The 21,858-nt window shown below is 48.2% G+C and overlaps 1 long non-coding RNA gene across 1 annotated transcript; it reads right to left on the bottom strand.

The window, feature by feature from the left end:
• Nucleotides 1-15,461: 15,461 nt before the first annotated feature.
• Nucleotides 15,462-21,334, bottom strand: LOC146360316 (uncharacterized). The gene is made up of 3 exons (XR_014786999.1): nucleotides 21,256-21,334; nucleotides 16,702-16,790; nucleotides 15,462-16,000 (listed from the first exon to the last, which is right to left on the bottom strand). It is a non-coding gene; the product is annotated as an uncharacterized LOC146360316 (long non-coding RNA).
• Between the last annotated feature and the right edge of the window lie 524 nt (nucleotides 21,335-21,858).

A 21,858-nucleotide genomic window follows, 5' to 3' on the forward strand; every position in this document is an offset into this window, starting at 1 on the left:
TCTTTAATGAGCTTCCGCCACGCATTAAAAACATGGTTGTTCAGGCAGGCATTTGGGGTGGGTTAGGGTATTTTTAGAAATGCGATGTTTTAATGTGGAATTTTATTTTTTTAAACTATTATTGTTTTACATTGCCCAGAGTGACCAGGTGACTGGCCAGATGGGTGATTAAGAAATTTAATTAATAAATAAATACAATAAATAGAGTAGCGGCCTGAACACCCAGGAATAGGGGTGTATGAAACCCCGCTCACCTGGTTCCGCCAGTTCCGCAGGTGGGGGGAGGTGATCTGTTCCTCCCCCCGGAATCCTTGATGGGGGGGAGGTGATCCGTTCCTCCCCCCGGAATCCTGCATGGCCAGCTCCACTCTGCAGCCAGTAGGGATGTACAAAAGGCACTTACCTTTCACGGATTATGTTGATGGTGGGGGGGGGAGGCGCTCCTTCCCTCCCACCCCCCCGGAATCCTGGCCGGCTGGCTGTGCTCCGCAGGGATTCTGGGGAGTCCATGGACTTCTGCATGATTTTTTTTTTTACTTTCCTGAAATGTACGCATATACATTCATAGGAAAAATACGGAAGTTTCTGCTGAGGAAGCATTGAATGGAATGGGGGACAATATGCTAAATATTATGTACTAAGGTAAATTATGTAAACACTTACATAAATACTTATGTAATTATCAGCATATTTTTCTGCACAAAAAAAATCACATCTGTCTGTGGGTGGACGACGGAACAAAAGGCACCTGACAATCTATGAAACACAGACGGAGCAGATTTTGTACAGTAAAAATCCCTAAGTATGCGGGAGAATTTTTTATTTTCTGTTCGCATCTTAATGCAAATTTACCTAATTTTGCAGATTTGAACCACTTTGGGAACCAAAGCTCAGTCATCCTTTGAAATTCACCCTTCTCTGAATGTTGCAATTGAGTTCTCTAATCAGAAAAGGAACACAAAATAGTGCAAAATATTGAAAAGAACAGAAATATCCATTGTGTATTAGGACAATCACTTGCAAAGAAATGTGTATGTTAAGCAAAAATGCATGCCATAAATGCTTATGAATTTCCCTGTGGACTTTAAAAATATTGCAAACTTCAGGATGAACAGAAGTTAAGATATAGGAAAAATGTAGGGATGTACGAAAGTGACTTACCTTTCGTGGATTATGTTGATGATGGGGGGGAGGCGTTCCGTCCCTCCCCCCGGAATCCTGGCCGGGGGGGGAGGCGCTCCGTTCCTCCCCCCAGAATCCTCCAATGGCCAGCTGTTCTCCGTGGCAGCTCCGTAGAGCAGCCGGCGAGGCCCAGCCCGGCCAGGCCAGAGCCGTCCGCAGCCGGATAACCAGCCGCGGAGGGCCCTGGGTAAAAAAAATAAAAAAAACTGCGTATGCAAATGATGGCGGCTATGGCCACTGCCATTTGTCTTCCTTCTTTTTGGCCATCTTAATCTACGTAAATATTTACGTAGACTATGACAGCAAAAATAAAGGGGAACACAAATAGCATAGCAGGTGCTATTTGCGTCCCTTTTTCATTCACCGTTTTAGCCTACATAAAACTTTACTTAGGCTAAAACAGCTAATCAAAAGGGGATGCAAATAGCACCCGCTACGCTATTTGCATTCCCCTTTATTTTCACCATCGTAGTCTACGTAAATATTTATGTAGATTAAGATGGGAAAAAGAAGGAATGCAAATGGCGGTGGCCGTAGCCGCCGCCATTTGCGTACGCGGTTTTTTGAGTTTTTTTTACCCACCCAACCATGATAGGCTACGCAAAGATTTACATAGCCTATCATGTCTTTTTTTAAAAAAAACCTAGCCATGATAGGCTACGTAAATCTTTACGTAGCCTATCACATCTTTTTTTTTTTTTTTACACTAGCCTGGAAATGGCGGTGGCGGCAGCCGGTTGGAAGACTGGCTGCTGCCACCACCACAGCCGCTGCCGGAGCCGCCGCCAGATCCGCTGCCACCCGGAAGATACACCCCAAGTGAGTCTCATCCCAGGGGGATCCGCGGGGGGGTGGGAGGGTGGCAGGCCGTTCCTCCATGGAGTTTGGGGGGCCGAATGCACTGTCATTCAGCCTCACCGAGATCCATGGCGGAATTCTCTGACATCCCTAGAAAAATGAGAAATTGCGAGATACTGAAAGTGACAGATTTCTGTACCGCTAGGTGGAAGGGCTCCTTGGTGGCTGTTAGCCATGATAGCTAAGTAGAATTTTCTGCTTTAGCCTCAATTTTAAGGTGAAATGTTTTTACAGTAAGTGCATAGTGGCTACCTGGTGGCTAGGATGAGAAAGCTTAACGTTAGGTAGGAAGCAGAGAGGGAATTAGCAGCATTCTATGTGTATGGTTGCTGGGCAACCATATAAACCTCCGGAAGGATAGAAAATGAAGAGTTACTGGAGAAACTCTTGCCTTTTATTAATTTCTAGAATAGAGCAGGTAGGCCTGAGCCAGGTACTAGTAACAGCTTTAGAGTACAAGCATGTGCATGTTACTCCCATGTAAGTATTTTCAGGATTACATCTGTTGTTGTTGTTCAGTCGTTAAGTCATGTCCGACTCTTCGTGACCCCATGGACAATAGCACGCCAGGCCCTCCTGTCTTCCGCTCTCTCCCAGAGTGTGCTCAAGTCCATATTCATTGCATCGGTGATGCTATCTAGCCATCTCATCCTCTGCCGTCCCCTTCTCCTTTTGCCTTCAAGCTTTCCCAGCATCAGGGTCTTTTCCAGGGAGTTTTCTCTTCGCATTAGGTGGCCAAAATATTTGAGCTTCATCTTCAGTATCTGTCCTTCCAATAAGCACTCAGGGTTGATTTCCTTTAGGATTGACTGATTTGACCTCCTTGCAGTCCAAGGGACTCGTAAGAGTCTTCTCCAGCACCAGTTTGAAAGTATCGATTCTTCAGCGCTCAGCCTTCCTAATAGTCCAGCTCTCACAGCCATATGTTACTACTGGGAAAACCATAGCTTTGATTATACGGACCTTTGTCGGCAGGGTGATGTCTCTGCTTCTTACTATGCTGTCTAGGTTTGCCATAGCTTTCCTCCCAAGGAGCAGGCGTCTTTTAATTTCATGGCTACAGTCACCATCTGCAGTGATCTTGGAGCCCAAGAAAGTAAAATCTGTCAGTGCTTCCATTTCTTCCCCTTCTATATGCCACGAAGTGATGTGGTCAGATGCCATGATCTGTTATAAAAACAACAATGACACTCTACTTTAATTGGGCATAAGATACGATAATGTTTAATATGCTTGTGCATATACATAATGTTTCTGCCCAGTTCAAGTGCTGGCTTTGACTTATAAAGCCTTACACAGCTTGGGACCCAAACACCTGGCAGAGCACCTCTTCTGCTATGAACCTACCCATGAGTCCCATATACCATGATCATCATCTGAAGCCCTCCTCCAGGGGCCTCTTCCGAGGGAGATTCAGAGGATGGCAACAATGGAGAGTGCCTTCTCGGTGGTGGCCTCACCAATTGTGGAATGCTCTCCCCACTGAGGTCCACCTGGCACCAACATTCTCAGGTTAAGACTTTCTTCTACTCTGAGGGATTTGACAGCATATGAAAAGGTTTTAACTCATCTTGGGATTTTTATTGATGAGTGTTTTAAAATGATGTTATAAATGTTCTCTATCTTACATTTTATATTGTAATTGTAAGGTTTTGATCTGTTGTAAACTGCCCAGAGAGCTTTGGCTATTGGGCAGTATAGTGATGTGAATAACAACAACAACAACAACAACACATATTCCTGTATGTTATGTAATGATCAGATTTCTTTCTCACCCTTCATCCAAGGAAATCAGGGTAGGATACATAGGATTTTCCCATTGTATCTTCACAACACCCTGGGGGTAGGTTAGGCTGAAGGTAGCAAATGGCCCAAGCTCACCAGTAGCTTCATGGCTAAGTGAAGACGCAAACCCACGTCTTCCCAGTCGAAGTCCAACTCTCTAACGGCGGGCTTACAGAGACCTCAGTTTTGTAGTATATCTACCTCTTTTCTAAATATTGATTAAAATAAGCCCAAAATAAAGCCTCAACAAATGAAAGCCACACCATCCCCATGATTCCCATACGGTAGTGATGTATGAAAGTCACTTACCTGGTCCCGCAGCTTGCTTCGCGGTGGGGGGGAGGTGCTTCGGTTCTCCCCCGAAGTTCAGGCCGGGGGGGAAGGCACCCCGCCTCGCCCGGCCGAAATTCAGCCCGAGGGGGGGAGGCGCCCCGCCTCGCCCAGCCGAAATTCAGGCCGGGGAGAAGCGCCCCGTCTCCCCAGCAGCGAAATAAAAAAGTGAATGAAAAAAACACACACACCCGTGATAGGCTACGTAATGATTAACGTAGCCTATCACGGCTAGATTTCCAAAGTCAGCCATGATAGGCTACGTTAATCGTTACGTAGCCTATCATGGCTGACTTTGAAAAAAAAAAAAAGTGTGTACACAAATGGTGGCGCCCATGGGTGCCGCCATTTGCGTTCCTTATTTGGGCCCGGGTAGTCTATGTAAAGATTTACGTAGACTACTGCGAAAATAAGGGCAATGAGAGGGACATTCGAGGGAGGTAAGTCCCATCCCGGGGGGGGGGGGCGGGGGGGCGGAGAATTTCACCAACAATTTCGGGGAGCCGAATGCGTTGGCATTCAGCCTTCCCGAGACTCGTGGAGAAATTCACGGCCATCCCTACATACGGAAGAGACATCAACTGAAAAATGCAAGAATGCAGAAAGAAACCTGTCCTGGCTAGGGATGTACGAAAGGGACTTACCTTGTCCCGCAGCTTTTTTCACGGTGGGGGGGAGGTGCTTCACTTCTCCCCCCGAAGTTCATGCGAGGGGAGGTGTCTTCCCGCCTTGCCCGGCCGAAATTCAGGCCGGGGGGGAGGCTTCCCGCCTCGCCCGGCCGAAATTCAGGCCGGGGAGAAACGCCCCGTCGCCCCGGCCGCGAACTTCAAAAGAAAAGTTAAAAAAAAAAAAAAAGCCCCGTGATAGGCTACGTAACAATTTATGTAGCCTATCACGGCTAGATCTGCAAAGTCAGCTGTGATAGGCTACATTAATCGTCACGTAGCCTATCACGGGTGACTTTAAAAAAAAAAAGCGCGTACGCTAATGGTGGCCCACATAGGGAGCTGCCATTCACGTTCCTTATTTGGTCCCTGTAGTCTACATAAAGATTTACGTAGACTACGGCAAAAATAAGGGCAACACTATTTAATATTATATAGGGGGCAGGGGGGCGGGGGAGAATTTCTCCCTGAACTGTAGGAGGACCGAATGCATTGGCACTCGGCCCCCCGAAGTTTCGGGGAGAAATTCTCCCCCATCCCTAGTCCTGGCTTGCCTCTTAGAGAGTCAACACATAATGTCATTGGTATCCACCATGAATCAGTGTTAGCCTTTTTGGAATGGAGCTCTATCATCATTGTCATCATCATCATCATCATCTTCCTCATAACCTCAAAGGTGCCTAACATTTCTTAGATGCTATAGAAGAAGTTAAGAACAACAACAGCAGCCAGGGGAAATGCTAGGTACCAAAAACATCCCGGACTCAAGCCCACTGGACAAAAAAATTGCACAAAGTTGCATATGCTAATTTACATATGCAAATATATGGACATAATTAGAACAATAGCTATAATTTAAACTTTATAGAAGGCAAGCTAATTAACTGTCATGTTCTTCATCCTCCCCCTTGGCAATCAACACACTCCAGGATACCAGGCTTCAGGCTCACTACTTTATTAGTTAGCGACCAGATTTCTTACAAATGCAAATTCTAGGAAACTCTCAGGCTACAAAGGAAACAGCTACTCCACACAATTATGAATATCAATAGAGAAGCCAAGGTGGAATTTAGAGAAGTTGCCAGCAGTTTGAACAAGAGCTTCTCGGCCAGACTAGCTTAGGGGGGATGCCCCTACCTTACTAGAGATGGGGGAGAATTTCTCCCCGAAACTTTTGAACAACAAATGAAGGTTGTTCAGGGAGAACTTCTCCGCCCCCCCGCCCCCCGCCCCCCCCCCCGGGATGGGACTTACCTTTCACGAATGTCCCTCCTGGCGGCGGGTCCCGGCGGCGGTTCGGCAGGTCTTCGTCAGGGGCGGGGGCGGCAGCCAGTCTTTCGACCGGCTGCTGCCGCCGCCCCCATTACAAGCAAAGTAAAAAAAAAAAAAAAACGCCCCTGTGATAGGCTACGTAACGATTAACGTAGCCTATCACGGCTAGATTTGCAAAGTCAGCCATGATAGGCTACGTTAATCGTCACGTAGCCTATCACGGGTGACTTTAAACAACAACAAAAAAGCGCGTATGGCTAATGGCGGCCCCCATAGGGAGCCACCATTCGCGTTCCTTATTTGGTCCCTGTAGTCCCTAAAAAAAAGATTTACGTAGACTACGGCGAAAATAAGGGCAACGCAAATAGCGTGGTTTTTTTTCCGAAGTCACCCGTGATAGGCTACGTGATGATTTACGTAGCCTATCACGGCTGACTTTGGAAATCTAGCCGTGATAGGCTACGTTAATCGTTACGTAGCCTATCACAGGGGCGTGGGTTTTTTTTAAGTTCGCGGCCGGGGAGACGGGCCGGCCTGAATTTCGGCCGGGTGAGGAGGGAAGCCTCCCCCCCCGGCCTGAACTTTGGGGGGAGCATTGAAGCGCCTAACCGCGAAGCAAGCTGCGAGACCAGGTAAGTGACTTTCGTGCACCCCTATACCTTACAGGGGCTCCCTCCTACGTTGGCTTTCACACATAGCCAACCTAGTGGTGGAGCGTCTGAGCTCTGCCTCTAACTTTCCCTGCTTCACTCTGTGGCAGACCGTCGCATCCCTCAAGTCACACCCCTCACTCTCCTCTTCCCCCAAAACCTGGGTTCTCATGGAGGAGGAAAGGGGGTCCCTTCAGGCTGATCCATCTGTGCACCAAGGTTTTGGGAATAAGGCTATGCCATACCTGAGCTCATTAGAGAGGGATCCTCTCCCTGTTCTGACTGTTCCCATTCTGAATCTGAGCTGCTAGATATGTCCCTATGCTCAGATTCATTCCTGACATTAACCTCCTGTTTGCTTTCAGGACAGAACTGTGCAATCTCCCAAATTGTCCTTGCTTAAAACTTACCCTCCATGCAGCCACACTTTCAGTTGCTCTTTCCAGGCCCAAATCCAGATGGGGAGGATGGAGTGCCTGGGACCAGCAAAGAGCTATATGGTACCTTAAACATTTACTGAATAACCGCAAAATGAACATTGCACACTGACAAGGGAGAGTGTGGGAATGCACTGTAGACTATAATAACCCCTGCTTTCAGGTTGCAAACTTACACCATTACTAGGGAGTCATGTATAGGGAGATTTGCTTCTGAGTAAATCCTCACTCACTCTTCCTTCCCCACATCACCAACAAACACAACAGCACAGGACAGAGACCTCAGGACTAGGAGATGTTGCTTTGTTTCTCCTGGTCCCTGGACCAGCTGAGGAGGCAGAGAGAGCCACCACCAGAGGCAGTTCCTTGTTTCATTTCAAGTACTTTGTTTTAGTAGTTTATGGGATTCTCGAACACATTGTGGTTTTGCAGTTCCTGGGTTCTAACTTCTAGAAATCCTAAAATCTACACCAGATGTTGCAATATTCAGTTGTTAGCAACCTCATCATCAAACAACTTTTAAAGTACCAAAATGCACAGTTGGATACCAACCAACATTCCTAATAAAGTCTTTGCCCAACTGTGGATTTGGGGTTTTCATTTCTCAAGGACTAGCGTGGCTACCTTTGTTTTTGGTTGTTTGTTATTTAAATTACCAAAGTGATCAATCCCCAGGTTTCTGTCTGGAGCCAGGTGTTGGATATATTCAGGATGCATAAGGTAGGTTGCAGTTCTGAGCACATTAACTGAAGAGTAAGACTCCAGTTCTACATACACTTACCTGGGAGTAAATTCCATTGAGCTCAGGATGACTTACTTCTGAGTACACATGCTTAGGATTACACAGTAAGTGTGACGCAATCCTGAACATATTTCTGCATCCACATATAGGGAAGCTCTCTGTACACTCCATTGTTTCCCTACTCTGCATAATTTCCTATACCATCTCAGCTACCTTTTCCTACTCCTCAGGTCTCTAAGGCAATATCTAGGGCTGCCCCCCCACGACATTTTGCTGCCTGAGGCAGAGCAGCAAATGGTGACTCCCTCCCTCCCTGCCCCCAATGTCAGTCAAGGTGCATAATGTGAAATATGGATTTCAATTTACCCAGAACCAGTCAGCTGATAATGCTGAGAGGTTTGGGATCTTATGAGGTGTAGACAGGATGCACGCACACACCAATATAGATGAAAGAAAAGGAGATTTATTGAAATAAAAGAAAGAAGCAAAAGTCGAACCTCCTCAGAGAGTTGCACGTTCTCTGAGGCTAAAGAGGTTACACGCCTCTCAGGTACAAGCTTAACACAAAACAAGTATCAAGAAGCAGCACACTTCTTGGTCAAACCTAAGTTATGCAAATGTAGGGTTGTATGGACTGTGTAAAATCCGCTCCGTCTGTGTTTTGCAGATTGTCAGGTGCTTTTTGTTCCATCATCCGCCCGCAGACAGATGCAAATATTTTTTCGTCATGTGGAAAAATATGGAAATAATTACGTATTTACATAATTTACCCCAGTACGTAACATTTAGTGTATTGTCCCCTATTCCATTCTACGTTGCCTCAGCAGAAACATACATATTTTTCTATGGATTTATATGCGTAAATTTCGGGAAAGTAAAAAAAATCTTCCGAAAGTCCACAGACTCCGCAGGGCCTGAGGGCAGCAGATTCCGCAGCGGATTCCACAGGCCGGATTCTTAGAAATCCGAGCTCATTTTAATCCGTCTCGAATTTCTCCAGCATCCCTATGCAAATGTGGTGCATTAAATGATGGCGGGAGCAATCTTATGGCCACTAGGTAGTGGCTAGACAGCCATAGAATATGTTGTTTTCTGAGAACCGACCTCAGAGCCCAGGCTCTGAGGTTGGTTCCCGGAAAACCAACTCCCCCAGCTTCCGTGCTGCCTCAGAGGCAATGCGGAACAGCCCCGTCCTCCATGCTCACAAGAGGAGTATGGAGCAGCCAAAAAGGGGCATGTCTGGGGGCGTTCTGGGGCGGGGAGGGTGGAAATGCCTGTATGACACATCCTATGTGTCATACAGCAGACTCCTCCCCCGTGCAGCCCTTTGCAGCTAGACAGCTACAATTGGCTGTCTAGCTGAAAATACAGGGCAGGAGAGAGAATGATCCCCCCTGTGCTTCCCCTCCTCTGCTTTGGATAGGTGGTCTCCTCTGAGTTTGGAGGTGGATGGCTATCTGGATAGGATTGCACCCTAAACATATAGTTAGCCCCTGTTTGTTGCACAGTTCCAGATTTGTATACATGGCGCAACTGGCCCACTGAGGCAACAACGATACAGTGTCAGCCAGGCCTATGCCTAAGCCTGCTATCATGTATCCAAACGCAAACAGTAAGTATGACAAAACAAAGATAACTGTGCTTTATCTAAGCTGCAGACAGTAAAATCCTTTCCCTGAAATCTACCCAACACATCCTCACCACATGCTATCAGGTACTTGGCCAGAGCACTTAATACGTTTCCCATCAATCGAGGGTACTGTTGGTATGTGCACATACAAATGATCCAGATGCAACCATGCTTCTCCTGAACAATGGAGAGCTGGGCGGGGGGGGGGGGGCTATACCCTTTTCCCTCCATTGGGGTCTTTGTTGATAATACATCATGTTCCCAATTTCCAGGGTTGATGGCTGTTGAAGATAGACTGGCACCTCCTTCCGACTCCCAAACATTTCTCAAGGTTGTTTCTGTGATCATAACATGCTGTCCCCTCTTTTATTGACCCATTTCCATCTTCTGTAACTGAGACTTTGGTAGGGATGGACGAAAGTCACTTACCTGTCCTCGAAGCTTTTTGCGGTGGGGGGGAGGCACTTCGCTGCTCCCCCCACGAAGTTCAGGCCAGGGGGGGAGGCTTCCCACCTCGCCCGGCCGAAATTCAGGCCGGGTGGGAGGCTTCCCGCCTCACCCGGCCGAAATTCAGGCCGGGGAGGAGGCGCCTCGCCTCGTCCGGCCGCGAACTAAAAAGTTTAAAAAAAAAAAAAAAAACGCCCCGTGATAGGCTACGTGATGATTAACGTAGCCTATCATGGCTAGATCTGCAAAGTCAGCCGTGATAGGCTACGTTAATCGTCACGTAGCCTATCACAGGAGACTTTAAAAAAAAAAAAAGTGCGTATGCAAATGGCAGCCCCCATAGGGAGCCGCCATTCGCGTTCCTTATTTGGTCGCTGTAGTCTACGTAAATCTTTACGTAGACTACGGCGAAAATAAGGGCAACGCAAATAGCATTGCCCTTATTTTCGCCGTAGTCTACGTAAATCTTTACGTAGACTACAGCGACCAAATAAGGAATGGGAATGGCGGCTCCCTATGGGGGCCGCCATTATCCGTACACGCTTTTTTTTTTTTTTTAAGTCACCTGTGATAGGCTACGTGACGATTTACGTAGCCTATCACGGCTGACTTTGCAAATCTAGCCGTGATAGGCTACGTTAATCATCACGTAGCCTATCACGGGGGCGTTTTTTTTTTCTTTTCTTGTAATGGCAGCGTTAGTAGCCGGTCGAAAGACCGGCTGCCGCTCCCACCCTGGACGAACACCCGCCGAACCGCCGGCTGGACCCGCCGCCGGGAGGGACATTCGCCAAAGGTAAGTCCCGTCCCGGGGGGAGTGCGGGGGGCGGGGGGGCGGAGAATTTCTCCCTGAAACTTGTTCGGGGGGCCGAACACGTTGGCGCTCGGCCCCCTGAAGTTTCGGGTAGAAATTCCCCGCCAACCCTAGACTTTGGCAATCTTCAGCATATTTGCTGCCACTTGGGGGCAAGGTGATTGAGCAGGTGGTGGCGGTGCAGTTGAAGGCACACTTGGAAGAAACTGATTATCTAGATCCATTTCAGTCGGGCTTCAGGCCTGGGCATGGGACAGAAAAGGCCTTGGTCGCCTTGGTAGATGATATGAGGAGGGTTCTGGATAGGGGTGAATGCTCCTTCCTTGTTCTCCTCGACCTTTCAGCGGCTTTTGATACCGTTGACCCCGGTATCCTCCTGGACCGCCTGGAGGGGTTGGCCATTGGAGACACCGTATTGCGGTGGTTCCGGTCCTTTCTCTCCGGCAGGTACCAGAGGCTAGCACTGGGAGAGGAGGTTTCGGACCCGTGGCCACTTACTTGTGGGCTGCCACAGGGTTCCATCCTCTCCCTGTTGCTATTTAACATCAATGTGAAGCCACTGGGGGCTATCATCAGGAGGTTTGGGTTGCAGTGTCATCAATATGCAGATGACACGCAGCTCTACCTCTCATTCAAATCTTCACCAAGGTTGGCCGTAGAATCCCTGTCCAAATGTCTGGAGACGGTGAGTGGCTGGATGGGGAGGAATAAGCTGAAGCTGACCCTGACAAGACTGAGGTACTTTTGGTGGGAGACAAGAGGAGGCTAGGGGATGTTGACCTGGTGTTGAATGGGGTACAGCTACCGTTGAAAGACCAGGTCCACAGCCTGGGGGTCATTTTGGACTCCCAGCTGTCCATGGAGGCTCAGATGGCAGCTGTGAGCTGGACAGTGCTGTATCAACTCCATCTGATATGGCGGCTGCACCCCTTCCTTCCCGACCATCTGCTCCCATCGGTAGTACATGCCCTGGTCTCCTCTCATTTAGACTACTGTAATGCACTCTACGTGGGGTTACCCTTGAAGACGGTTCAGAAACTGCAGCTGGTACAAAACGTGGCGGCTCGCCTGATTAAAGCCATTGTTCAGGCAGGCATTTGGGGTGGGTTAGGGTATTTTAGAAAATGTTTTTATTGTAGAATTTTATTGTTTTAAACTGTTTTATTGTATGTTGTACATTGCCCAGAGTGGCTGGGTGACCAGCCAGATGGGTGATTAATAAATTTAATATTAAATAATAAATAAATAAATAAATACCAAAGCACCCCCATTTGGCCTTCCTGCAATAAAGCCATTCATTCACCATTTACACCTCCCCTTCCTGACCTGAGCTAGAAGACTTCATATGTACATGATATGGGATGGTTAAAAGTTAACCTTTTCACATTTCATGTTGTTTTTCGTTGACACGTAGAAGTTTTGGGATACAGGGTACATTCGGGATGTTTACAAATCAAGCTAAATTCAGGGTCAGACTTTGCATTCTATTTCCTTCTCACTATGTTTGTTACATTTTAAAAGAGGACAAGAGTTCATTGCGCTGTCTGAACTCTACAAGGTTATCTTGGAGCAGGTTGCGATGTCAGAGAATTTCGCCACGAATCTCGGGGAGGCCGAATGCCAGCGCATTCAGTCCCCCGAAATTGGTGGCGAAATGGTCTGCCCCCCCGCCCCCCCGGGATGGGACTTACCTTGGGCAAATGTCCCTGGGGGTGGCAGCTCTGGCGGCGGTTTGGCGGCAGTTCAGTGGCGGTGGCAGTGGCAGCCGGTCTTCCGACCGGCTGCCACCGCTGCCATTTCCAGTAAAAAAACAACAACAAACAAACATGATAGGCTATGTAAACATTTACGTAGCCTATCACAGCTAGATTAAAAAAAAATACTGTGATAGGCTACGTAAATGTTTACGTAGCCTATCACGGCTGAGTGAAAAAACAAAACAAAACCGCGCGTATGCAAATGACGGCGCCCATGGGCGTCATTTGCGTATGCGCGGTTTTTTGTGTTTTTTTTCACTCACCTGTGATAGGCTACGTAAACATTTACGTAGCCTATCATGGCTGACTGCAGGGACGCAAATGGCGGCGGCTACGGCCGCTGCCATTTGCGTCCCGGCCAGCAACGATTCACGACGGGAGGTATGGGGCGCCTCCCCCCCGCCAGAATTTCAGGGGGAGGGATGGGGCGCCTCCCCCCCGGCCAGAATTTCAGGGGGAGGGACGGAGCACCTCCCCCCCACCGCAAATCAAGTTTCATGGAAGGTAAGGGAGTTTCGTACATCCCTAGGAGCAGGGAGAGATGTTATAAAGGGAAGCAATCTTTATTGACAAAATTCAAGTAAAGGTGTTTTTAAGAAATGAGAGGAATTAATAAAAGTAAACTTAACTATTTAAGGGAAATGTATGTGGGTGTAAGGAGATATAAGGAAAACAACATGAAAAAATAGGAAAAATAAAACCTCACTGTCAGTAATAGTACTCAAAGCCAGTCAATGTCTTTTGGCCAATGAGGCAGTAAATCCTACATGCACCTCTCACCTTCCCTGGCAGTGAAAATATAATAATGATTAATACATTCAATAATGAATAATTTGTTGCTTTTTCATGATACCCCAAATCAGCTGCCTGATTTGGCACATGCATCAGGCTCTAAAGTGTGTGTGTGTGCGTGCGCGCGCGCACGTGTGCATGCATGCATGTGCGTGCATGCATGTGTGTGCACACATGTGTGCATGTCTTTAAATGACCCTGTCTCCTAAGGACACCAGTATCTGTAAAAAGGGATGCATGGACAGGAGAGAGGAGGGCATTTGATTTCTGAAAAAAAAACCTCAGGCAGCAAGATTCAAGGGAGGCAGCACTGTAGGGATCTACGAAAGTCACTTACCTTACCACGGATTATGTTGATGGTGGGGGGGAGGTGTTCCATCCCTCCCCCCGGAATCCTCCACGGCTGGCTGCGCTCCATGGCAGCTCTGCAATGCAGCCGGCCTGGCTCAGCCAGCCCAGAGCCATCCGCAGACGGATTTCCGGCCGCGGAGGGCTCTGGGGAAAAAAACACAAAAAACAACTGCGTATGCAAATGGCGGCGGCTACAGCCGCCGCCATTTGTGTTCCTTATTTTTGGCCGTCTTAGTCTATGTAAATATTTACATAGGCTAAAACGGGTATCAAAAAGGGACGCAAATAGCGCCCGCAACGCTATTTGCGTTCCCCTTTATTTTCGCTGTCATAGTCTACGTAAATATTTACGTAGACTAAGACGGCCAAAAGTAAGGAACACAAATTGTGGCGGCCATAGCCACCACCATTTGCGTACCCAGGTGTGTGTTTTTTTTTAAACCAAGCTATGATAGTCTATGTAAATCTTTACGTAGCCTATCATGTTTTTGTTTTTGTTTTACAAGACTGCAAATGGCGGCAGCGGCAGCCGGTCGGAAGACCAGCCGCCGCAGCCGCCACTGCCGCCGCCACCCGGAAGATCCGCCCCAGGTGAGACTCGTCCCGGGGGGGATCTGCGGGGGGGGCGGGGGGCAGGCCGTTCTGCCACGGAGTTCGGGGGGCCGAATGCATTGGCATTCGGCCTCACCGAGATCCGTGGCAGAATTCTCTGCCATCCCTAGGCAGCAGGAGAGGAAGCACATATGGGCAAAAAGCCAGCTAATCTAGGGCGGGGGGGGGTGAAATGCAGCAGTGATCATCAAGGCTCCTGTACCTTTATGGCAAGTGCCATTTTTCTCCAGTTACATGAAAATTAACTTCTTTCAAAATAACTTTCTGTACAGTGGTCTCCAGTCCATGACAGTTCATTCTGCTGCAGTAAACCTGTGAGTCTTTAAGGTGTCACAAGGCATTGTGGCTTCTGAACACAAAAAACCAAGAAGTCCCTATCCTTCTCCCACATGTATTCACCACCATTCTCTAGCCTAGTGCAAACCCCTGATGCCAAGGAGGACCATGCACCCACCAGAATCTGGCCACAAGAATCATGCAAAAAGCAGCTTCGCTACAGAAAGATGACTGCAGAGCCAAGGAGCTCCAGACACACTCAAACAAGCCAGCAAGCCAGGGCAAGCCATACGTTCATGCATTAGCTTGCCCCCAAATCAGACATTGCTCATCATTCAGATCCTTTTTACAGGCAAACCCACTTCTGTTTCCCCCCCAAGGCAAGGTGCCTGGACCAGCTTGGAGGAAGCAACAGATGAGGAAGGCCTCTGGCATGCCCGTCGATATGTGAGCAGCCAATGTGCCTGCTCCTCCCCTTGTCAGGGCCTCACTGCCTACTATGGCCAGGGCACAAATGCAATTGCAGAGCCAGGCACACTCCAAGAAAGCTGGGTAACAGTGGTGCTATTAGGCAGTTGTAGACTCTGGACTTAATGAAAGTAATGAGTTGACTGTGGAAAGAAAAGCGGCAGTCTCCCTCCTGGTTTAAAAGGCTGTGGCCTTCATGGTACACTCCCTCTTAGTCTGCTGAGGGAGTGAGCCCTAAGGTCTCCTGGTAACTGCAAGGCTACTGAGTTCAAAGGGAAGAAGAAGCAGGCTTGAATTAAGGCAGATGACAATTGGGGCACCTCTAAAGATCCAGGGACCCTGCCTAGGTGCAGCAATCTAAAGGGAAGTTGGACACATGATGAAGAGAAAGTTGGTAGAGGAGGAATTTAATTCAAAACCTGAGAGGTATTCCAAATCAGAAATGGAGGCCACTAGCCAGTAGTCGGGAGATAAATCCACTACCTAATCCATAACAGCAAGGTAATACATACTCACTGGACAGGGAATTTATTTTATTTTTTATTAAGGGTATGCAGAATTCAAAAATAATAACAAACAAATTCATGACCTTTTGACATTACAGCCTAATCCCATATCTTAGTTAACCATTCTTGAAATGTGGGGAACTTGTTTCATTTCCCAAACTGCATGCAGTGAACTCTAGAGATTATATGCATTATAAGAACAAGTTATAAATTCTCCCCAGAAGGCAAAGGTATATGTATGTATGTGGGGGTTGGGGGGGGGGGTGAGGGGAGCATTACTTCTGGATTTTCCCCAGCATTTAAGTAATTTCGCAGGTCAACTAAACAGCTCTTCATTCTTGACTCCAAAGCTGGACATCAGTTTCAGACGCAGACAGGCATTTCCCCAGAATCCCTGAGAACTGATGGGCTCAGTTCCTCCAAGGCCTACAGAAAGAAAAGATAGATGTATCATGGCCAGTTCAATCACCCTTTTTCTTTGCCACACAGACTCTTGGAAGGTAGATCCTAAAGTTCCATTGCTGCAGCACCATGCAGCTTAGCTGAAGAGTTTTCACATAGAGCCTCCCGTATCTATTGCTTTTTGGTGGCAGGAGAACCTAGCCAGGGCCTCTGATGTTGATCAGGCAGGTTAAGTATCATGGTCCAGAATATAGACCATTTAGGGTTTTACATTAGACATAAAGAGAGAGACCGTGAGTTCCATCACAGGAAATAGAACTCACAATCCTATACATGTCTACTCAGAAGTAAGCCCCATTGAGATCCACTGAACTTACTTCTGGGTAGGCATGTATGGGACTGCTCTATTAAGGGCCTGTTCTATTACCATATCCCTAGATTTTGCTCCTCTCCTCCCCAGAGGATAAAAGCAGGGACTTTTGCCTTACTATTTGCAGCAGATGAGTGTTCCCCACTGACACATCCCTCCAGTAGACTGAGTCCTTCCAGGGCAGGAACCCATCAGGCAGAAACCATTGACTGCTCTGCAATCTGCGGTGTCAGTAGGGATGGTGGAGAATTTCTCCACGAATCTCCGGGAGGCCGAATGCCAACGCATTCGGCCCCCCGAAATTGGTGGGGAAATTCTCCGCCGGCCCCTTGCTCCCCCCCAGGATGGGACTTACCATGGCCGAATGTCACTCTCGGCGGCAGGCCCCAGCAGTGTTTCGGCAGGGGCGAGGGTGGTGGCTGGTCTCCCAAACGGCTGCCACCGCTGCCATTACAAAATAAAAAGTAAAGTTAAAAAAACAACAACACACACCCGTGATAGGCTAAGTAACAATTTACGTAGCCTATCACGGCTAGATTTCCAAAGTCAGCCATGATAGGCTACATAAATCATCATGTAGCCTATGATGGGTGTCTTTGAAAAAAAAAAAACGCATACACAATACCCATGGGCGCCGCCATTTGCGTTCCTTATTTGGACATGGGTAGTCTCCGTAAAGATTTACGTAGACTATGGCGAAAATAAGGGAATGCTTATAAGGGAACGTAAAAATCTTTACATAGACTAGACGTGCAAAAATAAGGGGAGGTGCTCCATCCCTCCCCCTGAAATTCTGGCCAGGGGTGGAGGCTCTCTGTCCCTCCCCCCAAAAAATTCTGGCCGGGGGGGAGGTGCTCCGTCCCTCCCCCAAAAAATTCTGGCCAGGGGGGAGGCGCTCCATCCCTCCCCCCCCAAATCCTGGCCGGCCGGCTCCGCAAATGGCAGCGGCCGTAGCCGCTGCCGTTAGCGTCCCTGCAGTCAGACTTGATAGGCTACGTAAATGTTTACGTAGCCTATCATGGCTGATTTAAAAGAAAAAAAAACATGCGCATACGCAAATGGCGGCGCCCATGGGTGCCGCCATTTGCGTTCCTTATTTTGGCATGTCTTGGTCTACGTAAACATTTACGTAGATTAAGACAGCGAAAATAAGGGGAACACAAATAGTGTAGCATCTACGCTATTTGCGTTGCCCTTATTTTCGCTGTAGTCTACGTAAATCTTTACGGAGACTACAGGGACCAAATAAGGAACGCAAATGGTGGCGCCCCATGGGGGCCGCCATTTGAGTACGCGCTTTTTTTTTTTTTTCAATGTCACCTGTGATAGGCTATGTAATGATTAATGTAGCCTATCACGGCTGACTGTGGAGATCTAGCCGTGATAGGCTACGTTAATCGTTACGTAGCCTATCACGGGGTTATTTTTTTTTTTTACTTCAGCTGTAATGGCGGCGGCGGCAGCCAGTCAAAAGACCGGCTGCCGCCCCCGCCCCCGCCCCCGCCGAAAGCCCGCCGAACCGCCGCTGGGACCTGCCTCCGGGAGGGACATTCGGCTACGGTAAGTCCCATCCCGGGGGTGGCAGAGGGGTGGCGGAGAATTTCACCACCGATTTCGGGGGGCCAAATGAGTTGGCACTCGGCCCCCTGAAGATTCGGGGAAAAATTCTCTGCCATCCCTAGATAGGCTACGTAAATCTTTACGTAGCCTATCACGTTTTGTTGTTGTTGTTGTTGTTTTTGCTGGAAATGGTGGCAGTGGCAGCGAGTCAGAAGACCAGCTGCCACCGCTGCCGCCGCTGAACTGCCACCGCCAGGAAGATTCGCCCAAGGTAAGTCCCATCCCGGGGGGGAGGGGGGCTGCAGACCGTTCCACCACCGATTTCGGGGGGCCGAATGCGCTGGCATTTGGCCTCCCGAAGATTCGTGGCGAAATTCTCTGACATCCCTAGGCTGGAGAGCCATCTGGCAGGGATGCTTCGACCTGGATTCCTGCATTGAGCAGGGGGTTGGACTCAATGGTCTTATAGGCCCCTTCCAACCATACTATTCTATTATTCTATGAGCCCCGTCAGTGAGGCATTTTGGCCAGGAAGGCTCTCTAGACAGCTGCGATGTCTTCTTTTCTGCTACGGCAATCACTGTGACAGGGAAGCAGTTGACAGGGATTCCTGGAGACCCCACATGCCTGCCTGACAGATTCCTACCTCTTGGAGGAGTTTTCAGAGAGCTAGGATTGGGCAGGCAGTGCTCTGGAGCACTGTGGACAGCAGGAGGGCAGTCGGTGTGGTTTTCCAGAGCATTAGGTGGGCTGATGCCTCAAGGTCTGGAGAACCTTTCTGGAGAACCACAACAGTGTTCTCCTTCATTGTGGTGCATCTTGCAGAAGGATAATGGCTGGCAAAACTCCCCAGAGCAGCTCCCTGACCTTTGTGTTACTCTACGAGGTGCTCAGAGTAAGGCACAGGGTGGGTGGCAGCAGGAGAGTAGCCTGCAGGGCTATCCAGAGTAGCTCCCTGTGCCTATGCCTCACTCCCTATGTCTCACTCCTTGTGCCTATGTCTCTATTTGTGTTGCCCTTATTTTCACTATAGTCTACGTAAATCTTTACGTAGACTACAGGGACCAAATAAGGAATGCAAATGCCGGCGCCCTATGGGGGCCGCCATTTGCGTACGCGCTTTTTTTTTTTAGGCTACATGACGATTAATGTAGCCTATCACAGCTGACTTTGGAAATCTAGCCGTGATAGGCTACGTTAATCGTTACGTAGCCTATCACGGGGTTGTGTGTTTTGTTTTGTTTTTACTTTTTTTTTCGTGGCCAGGTAGACGGGGCGCTTCTACCCAGCCTGAATTTCGCCGGCGAGGGATGGGGCGCCTCCCCCCCAGCCTGAATTTCGGCCGGGCGAGGCGGGGCGCCTCCCCCCCTCGCCTGAACTTCGGGGGGAGAACCGAAGCGCCTCCCTCCCACCGCGAAGCAAGCTTCGAGAACAGGTAAGGGACTTTCGTCCATCCCTAAATATGATGCTGTCAAGGTGATGCATGCCATATGCCAGCAAATTTTGATAACACAAGAATGGCCAACAAATTGGAAAAAATCAACCTATATCCCCATACCAAAAAAGGGAAGCACCAAAGAATGTTCAAATTATCGAACAGTGGCACTTATTTCACATGCCAGTAAGGTAATGCTCAAGTTCTTGCAAGGTAGACTCCAGCAATTCATGGAACGAGAATTGCCAGATGTACAAGCTGGGTTTAGAAAAAGCAGAGGAACTCGAGACCAAATTGCCAATATCCACTGGATAATGGAGAAAGCCAGGGAGTTTCAGAAAAAACATCTATTTCTGTTTTATGGACTATTCTGAAGCCTTTGACTGTGTGGATCATCACAAATTGTGGCAAGTTCTTGGTGGTATGGGGATACCAAGTCATCTTGTCTGCCTCCTGAGGAATCTAACGACCAAGTAGCAATGGTAAGAACAGACCATGGAACAACGGACTGGTTTAAGATTGGGAAAGGAGTACGGCAGGGTTGTATACTCTCACCCTACCTATTCAACCTGTATGCAGAACACATCATGCGATGTGCTGGGTTTGATGAAGCCAAGGCTGGAGTTAAAATTGCGGGAAGAAACATTAACAATCTCAGATATTCAGATGATACCACTTTGATGGCTGAAAGTGAGGAGGAGCTGAGGAACCTCATGACGAAGGTGAAAGAAGAAAGTGCAAAAGCTGGGTTGCAGTTAAACCTCAAAAAAACCAAGATTATGGCAACCAGGTTGATTGATAACTGGCAAATAGAGGGAGAAAACATGGAGGCAGTGACAGACTTTGTCTTTCTAGGAGCAAAGATTACTGCAGACGCTGACTGCAGCCAGGAAGTCAGCTTTCTTGGCTGAGCGAAGGAAGATAGATGATTTTGAACTGTGGTGCTGGAGGAAAATTCTGAGAATGCCTTGGACTGCAAGAAGATCAAACCAGTCCATACTCCAGGAAATCAAGCCAGGCTGCTCACTTGAGGGAAGGATATTAAAGGCAAAACTGAATTTTGGCCACATCATGAGAAGATTATGTGAGAAGACAGGATACCCTGGAGAAGATGCTGATGCTAGGGAAAGTGGAAGGCAAAAGGAAGAGGGGCCGACCAAGGGCAAGATGGATGGATGATATTCTGGAGGTGATGGACTCGGCCTTGGGGGAGCTGGGGGTGGCAACGGCCGACAGGAAGCTCTGGTGTGGGCTGGTCCATGAAGGCATGAAGAGTCGGAAGCGACTGAATGAATAAACAACAACTTAATTCATAACCTTTATCTAGCACTTTTAAGTATTCGAAGCATTCGGTGTGCAGTACCTAGCTGGAATTCTTACAACCCTGTAAAGTGAGTCAGTATCTCTTCTGCATTGTGTAGATGCAGGAACGTCTGAGGCTGAGAGAGTGGCTTGCCTAAGGCTACCTAGTGACTTCATGATAGAGGTGAGATTTGAACCAGGTGCTTCCTTATTCCAGTGGAGGCTGGTGGCTCTGATTTCAGTGGGCCTGTGAATCCGCACTGGGTTTCAGCCAGAACCAGTCAGAACTCTAAAGGAACTATCCTGGGTGCTTAACTCATTTGGGGGATTGGATTCAGACTCTTGGATAGCTCCTCTAGAGTTCTGACTGGTTCTGACTGAAACCCAGAGTGGACTCACAGCCCCACTGAAATCAAAGCCTCCAGCCTCCACTGCCTGAGTCATAGTTCCGTCTTCTTCCTCTTTCTCCTGCCCTGTGTTGAATTTTAGATTCTAAGCACCTCAGGACATGTCTGAACAGGCCTGGACTACTCCCTTGATAGTATCACCCCTAAATCTAATCCTCGTACTCATGAGCCTCAGCATTTCCACTCACTTTTATCAATCTCTTACCTGGAATGATCAGAATGAAGAATAAGAGGGTGGCAAAGAGGAGGAAAGGATCTTCATGGTTGATGCTTGATGCTGTCCCGTTTTTGCTGTGCACTTGAGTGGAGATATATAAGGTGTTCGGAGGATTACAACATAGGGGTGTCCCGGAAGACTCTAACCACTAGATTACATTGGGAAAGACAGTTCACTGCCCTTTCATACCACAGAGCTTGGTAATATACAAACATTGCATTACCTTTCCTTTGGCCCGATGTAATGCGCATATTAATGTTGACTGTGAAGAGCAGCCAAAAGTCTGAGGTAACTTTTCCCAGCTATTCCTGTAAAGGCCCTGCCACTGCAGGAAAAGGTCAATGGATTATTACAGGAGTCCTGGCCTTGAGTTGTCTCACCGTGCCTGCTCCCCTTGACGTCTGTTGCCAAATGGGTTTCAGCTTTGTAACAGAGCCTGCCTGATGGGGAGCGGGAGGAATTTCCCATATTTAACCAAGACTGCAGGTGCTTCACTTTCCATGGCAGTGATCTTCACTCTTTTTCAGGCAGGGTCCTGAAAAACTTTGGCTCCAAGCCCCGCCGCCAAGCCTCTTGAGGGTCTTTACTGGT

The sequence above is a fragment of the Heloderma suspectum genome, chromosome 1 (genome assembly GCF_057233095.1).
Source record: "Heloderma suspectum isolate Gila_16-S chromosome 1, 16-S_ref, whole genome shotgun sequence".
Classification (NCBI taxonomy): domain Eukaryota; kingdom Metazoa; phylum Chordata; class Lepidosauria; order Squamata; family Helodermatidae; genus Heloderma; species Heloderma suspectum.